This window comes from Neophocaena asiaeorientalis, unplaced genomic scaffold (assembly GCF_003031525.2).
Source record: "Neophocaena asiaeorientalis asiaeorientalis breed wild unplaced genomic scaffold, Neophocaena_asiaeorientalis_V1.1 scaffold7, whole genome shotgun sequence".
NCBI lineage: Eukaryota > Metazoa > Chordata > Mammalia > Artiodactyla > Phocoenidae > Neophocaena > Neophocaena asiaeorientalis.
The window spans coordinates 19,145,870-19,151,869 of record NW_020185337.1 but is presented as its reverse complement, the minus strand read 5'-3'; positions in this window follow the sequence as shown (position 1 = coordinate 19,151,869).

Genomic DNA, 6,000 nt, shown 5'->3' with positions numbered 1-6,000 from the left:
CAGCATATGGCGGCCTAATGAATCACTCGTATGTATTAGTGAAGTGCATGTGTCCAAATCAGTCGTTCTCCACTAGGAGGCTATATCTGATTCACTCTGGGGGCTTTTATAAACTACACAGTAACATCCTTTCCTTCCCTAGCACAAGATTCTAGCCACCCTATGGTCAGAGTCATCTCCACTTAGGTCAGAAAACAGACAGACAGGTTCTTAATTTGTCTCCTTTATTTATATTTTCTATGCTTGTGTAAGTACATCTTCTGATTTCTGAGCCTTTCAAACTTGGGTTACTTATTGTTATTCTAACCTATTTTCTATTTTCAAATATACGTCAGATTGGTCTTTTACTTGTTGGAGTTGATATTACTTAATGGCTAGGAGCATGGCATTTTATGGTATTAGTGAAATCTGGAGTAAGGACTCTGACTTGCTTCTGCATAACTTTTCTTAATCCGTCTTAAGCCCCAGTTTTCTTGTCTATAAAATGGAGAACATAGGAGTATTTTTCTCATAAAGATACTGTGAGGATTAAAAGACAAAATGAGCTGATGTATATAAAATGCTTGGCAAAATGTGCAACCCGAATATGAACAATAGTAAGTGTTCGATAAAGTGTTAGCTATTATTATTATCTTGTGCTTACTTCAAGAAGAGAGTTTTTTCTTTTAATCTTTTTTTTTTTTAAGATTTATTTATTTTTGGCTGTGTTGGGTCTTAGTTGCGGCATGTGGGATCTTTCGTTGCAGTGTGCGGGCTTCTCTCTAGTTGTGGTGTGCGGGTTTTCTTTTCTCTAGTTGTGGCGCATATGCTCCAGAGTGCGTGGGCTCTGTACCTGTGAAGCACGTGGATTCCAGAGCCTGTGGGCTCTGTAGTTTGCTACACACAGGCTCTCTAGTTGAGGCGCGCGAGCTCAGTAGTTGTGGTGCATGGGCTTAGTTGTTCCGCGGCATGTGGGATCTTAGTTTCCTGGCCAGGGATCGAACCTCCCTCCCCTGCATTGTAAGGCGGATTCTTTACCACTGGACCACCAGGGAAGTCCCTCCTTTAATCATTGTCTAATAATCTTTTATTGTTTCTTCCTTTCTGTGTTGCTGTCTAACCCTCAGGAGGCTTTAAATGACAATTATCTGTTTTCTTCAAGGGAATAAACTTACTACTCTATCAGTCTCAATTGGAATTAGTTAAAAGCTGTGCCAGCTATATATGATAATGAACAATTTATCTCACATAATTCTTTCAATAAATACTTTTGAGTTCCTGGTGAGTGACTACATTCTGTAAGATTCCTCTCTTTAAATTGTATCATTTACTTTAAAATATTTTACTATTTCAGACTGGCCTTCCCCAATCATTCTGAATTAATTTTCTGCATCTATATAAGAAATAATAAACTGATCTCATTTGATCTATAATGAACCATAGCATGGAACACTTCAGTGCCAATTTATCCACCCAATAATTAACATTCCCATATGAAATGTCACACCTTTCCATCTTCCATGCTTTACTAAGAATTAGAGCTGCCAGATAACATGTAGATGCCCAAATAAATCTGAATTTCAGACAAAAATGAATATATGTCCCAGCTATTGCAGAGGGTATACGTCTATAACATTATTCATTATTTAACTGAAATTCAAATTTAGCTGGCATTGCTAAATCTGGTATTCTTGCTAAAGAATGAAGGCAGAAAGGAGATTTAAAAACTGAAGTAGTGGTACTACCTTTAAGTATGATTGCTAAACTTAGAGATTGCCAGGCCAGGCGATTCTCTTATGTTTATATGTATATATAAAATTTATATATATATTTATATATAATATATCTCTATATATCTATAAATATATGCAAATATATTATGTCTATAACTATATAGTATAGATATATAATACATAAATATATTATCTATAAATATATATTATATAAATATATATATATATTTAACTTGATCAACCAGTTATTTGCCATAACTGAAGAAAAGGCTGCCTGTGTCCCTTCACTTTGTGCTTAGAGGAAACACACCTCAATCTGCAAATTCAGGGCAAGAATGTTGTTGCCTGGTGTGCTAGTCAGGCTTAATTGATGTAATATCAAAGACCCAATTCAAGCCTGCTGTCTTTCCAGGGGCCCTAAGCCCCACCCTGCTTTCCTACCTTCCTGGATCCTGTCTGTGCACAATTCCTCCATTGATTTCTCAGGCTTCACCTGGAGTTCTATCTGGGTAGAGCCGGCAGGATCAGATTAACACTTCAAACACAGAAATAGCTCCATACATAGACTGGTGAGTAAGGGCTTATGAGATCAGTACTTAACCGTGACTTTTGCATGTAATTTAGCTGTCAGCTTCATTTCTGAGGGCTCAGACTTAATGGCCATGTAACGCAAACCTCAGTTTTAGAAGAAATTAATTTGGCTTTGTCCCCGTTTCTGTAAATGGGAAAACAGAACTCCTTCTCTCTTTCCTGTGGTACACAATTTTGACTTTCATTCTGTAAATATCCAGTCATCTTTACTGTCTTTAAGGTGCCTTTACTTGGCCTCTAGTTCTGCCATGTACACCAGTGCAAGGGCCAAGGTAACTCAGTCATGAAAACTGCCTACTGAGCTGGGCAAAAAGAAAGCAAAGGGATCATCTTCTGGGTTCTGACAGTACTCTCAACTGGGAAAACTGATAGGACCTAAGATAATGGGCCAGTCATTGCCCTTCTTCAGACAATTATGTGCGTGTTTCCTCTTAAAATCTTCTATCTGGAAAAAAAGGTATAAAACATTTTCTATTAAAGTAACTCTCCTGGAAATGTCTGCATTGTCTCTTAGGAAGGGGACATCAATTACTACCCAGTGGTACATTTCTATAGGAAAAAAGATTGATATTGGCTTACCTATAAGGCATAAGTCTCAATGATGACAATAATAAATTTGAAGGATTAGTTGGCTGGACCTGTTTCTATAGAATAACATTCATAGTTAAAGTTACAGAGTTATATTACAGAGGGGGGAAAGTGATTAAATAACACACATACACGCACAAGTATATCAAACTTGCTATTTGCATTAAGACAGTATTATGACAAAGAATAATTATAAAAAGGATCATTGATTACCAAAAATTGAGGATCATAAAAAGCAAAGTTTAGTTATATATATATATATATATATATATATATAAAATATATATATGAATCAGATACTATCTCATAAAAAGTGAAGGATGAAGATTACAATATATTTAAAATATGCTTCATATTGTATAGATAATTTAATGCAGACTGAACCCTAGAAAAATATATACTCTTATCCATATGAAAGACACATTATATAACCCAAAGATACACATGGCACTTTGCATAGACGTATGCGTGTATATTGAATAGTACGTTTTACTCTAAGGTGGGGGTTGGCAAATTACAGCTCATAGGTTGGATGTCTATTTTTGTAAATAAAGTTTTATTAGAACACAGACACATTCATTTGTTTCTGTATTATCTGTGGCTCCTTTCGCACTACACAGTGGACGTGAGTAGTTCCAATAGTGATTATAAGGCCCACAAAAAGTTTTGGTAAAACACAAATATTTATCTGGTCTTTAAAAAAAAAAAAAGCTAAGACACGGTTATGGTATTTCTAACTATAACAAAACGTAAAAAAAATCATGTCTGTTTTAACAATTTCATAATGTGAAATTCAGTTTAGCTCTTCATTGTTGACAGAGCAACAGGGAAAAATGCCAGGTTCTGTGTAAAGATTTTAATGTGTGTGTAGATAAGTAGAAAAAAGAAAACTTTTCTGTATGTCCACTCCAATTTTCTTCTCTTTATAATTTTATTTATATTTTCCCCCTCTCATTTTTATTTTGTTTCTAGCTTCTCCTCACTTATCTCTGTCCTACCTTTTTCCACATTTTTCACACTTCCACCATTTTCCCACATATATTTAAATTTAAATTTGGGATTCACGTAAATCATAGGACTTTTTGCATGGAAGATGTATTTATCTGTATCCATACGAGCAGTGTTGAAAACTTTTCACCTCTGATGAACTAAAAGGATAAACTGAGTAAGGTGAATTAGCCTCTTGACGGTTTCCCCGATATCTGTTTATTGTTATGAAACAGCAAAGCAGGAAAAATACACTTGCAGTTCAATCTACTTATAAGCTTTGGGGGTAACTCTGGTAATTTTTCAGATGTTGGCGATTAAAAGACAAGTAAGATAGGTTCAGATCTCTTGTTGTTCTCTCTCGTACGTCTTGCGCTTTCTTCTTAGTGGTTACGATAACTTGTACTTCGTATGTGCAAGTGTATGTGTTTTAACTGGGTCTTGCTCTGGACTGTCATCTCCAGGGAGACAGGGATGATGTGCACTGTGCTTACACTTTTATCCCCAGTGCCTGTCATATCCTAGGTCCTCCAAGAATATTTATGGACTGACTTGGATGAATGACAGAAAGTTATTATATAATAATTGGAATGACAGGCTCATTCAAGTCTTAGTTAAGTAATTCTAGCAATGCTTTAAAGTTTAGAATTAAAGAGGATCAGACTGGAGACTGAGAGTTGGATGTCATTTTCCACGACAGAAGATTCAGAAAACTCTTTAAAGAAACATTAATTGAACATGCTTTATAGGCTAGATATTGTTTTCAGTCTTGGACAATCAAGACACAGTTCTTACAATTTAGGATGCCCATGAAATGTGTAATGAATTCTGATTAGAAAACTCAAAGGAAAGTATTTCACGGAGAAGATGGCATTTAGCAGGGCATAGAGGGATGAATAGGAATCTGATTGGGAGAAAAAGTATTCTAGGTTGTGGGAGTAGATAAAGCCAAAGAGGGGTGGAAGGAAATGCTTGCTGTCTTAGAGATTAGCCGGCAGGTGGTCTACTGTGAGAATAGCACTCAGGGAAAGTAATAGCTTAAACTACCACAAAAGGTGGCAACATGCTTGCTCGGACAAAAAGCAATAGTGGAGCTCTGAAAGTTTTCCAGTGGATATAACAGGATACATAGTTGGTGTATTTTAGAAAGTTAAGTTTGGTGGCTGTATCAGGAGTAGGCTGCAGGGAGGAAATCTGGTAAGAAGCTTATGGTAATAGCTTCAAATAAAGACAGTAAAACACTGAACTAGTGAATTCACTATGGTGGAGGAGAGGAAGACAGAATACTGGGACACTCAGGAGAGAAGGATCGACAAATTTGGACATGGTTTGAGTGTTAGGGGTGAGCTGAAGGTAGCACCATTGGAAGATTCCAATTCACTGGCACTTTCCAAATATGAAAGAGGGGGTGGAACCTATTCAGGATGAAAGCTAGCAGGACCCCCTTTCGGCTGCGAGCAATGTGTGTAATGGGTTAAAGCACAGATAGGACAGTGTTGTTCTCTCAGAATGCACTTCAAGCTACAAATACTTCAAGATGAACCATTTTGGAGTCAGTGAGGGTCAGAGTCTGTGTGTTGTAATAATACTTGTCTTACTCCATTTAATGTTGAGAAGTTGCAGTGCTAGGAAGAGGAATCATGACAGCGAGAAAAAGAAACCTAAGTCTGTTATTCAAACTGACGGTTATACCGTAAAATTAGCTGTTGAAGTCTTACAGTACCGTCCTTCCCACCCTGCCCAGAAATCTGAGTGAACTATAATCGTTTTTGTTTCCACACTTGTTGAACGAGGGACTTGATTAAGTGCAGTCCAGTGGGGTTTACTTTTTATAGTAAGTTGATAAACTGGTTATAATCGTATGAACTGAGATACCAAAACACCGATAGGATTCTCAACACAAACATCCATCTATTTTCTTTTTTTTAGGGCTAATTTTTTTATATAGGAGTATACTTGATTACTGTGTTAAGTTTCAGGTGTACAGCAAAGTGATTTAGTTATACATATACATATATGTAGACATACATTTTTAGATTCTTTTCCCATACAGGTTATTACAGAGCATTGAGTAGAGTTCCCTGTACTATACTTTCTAAAGTTACAGGGAAAAGATGTCCTG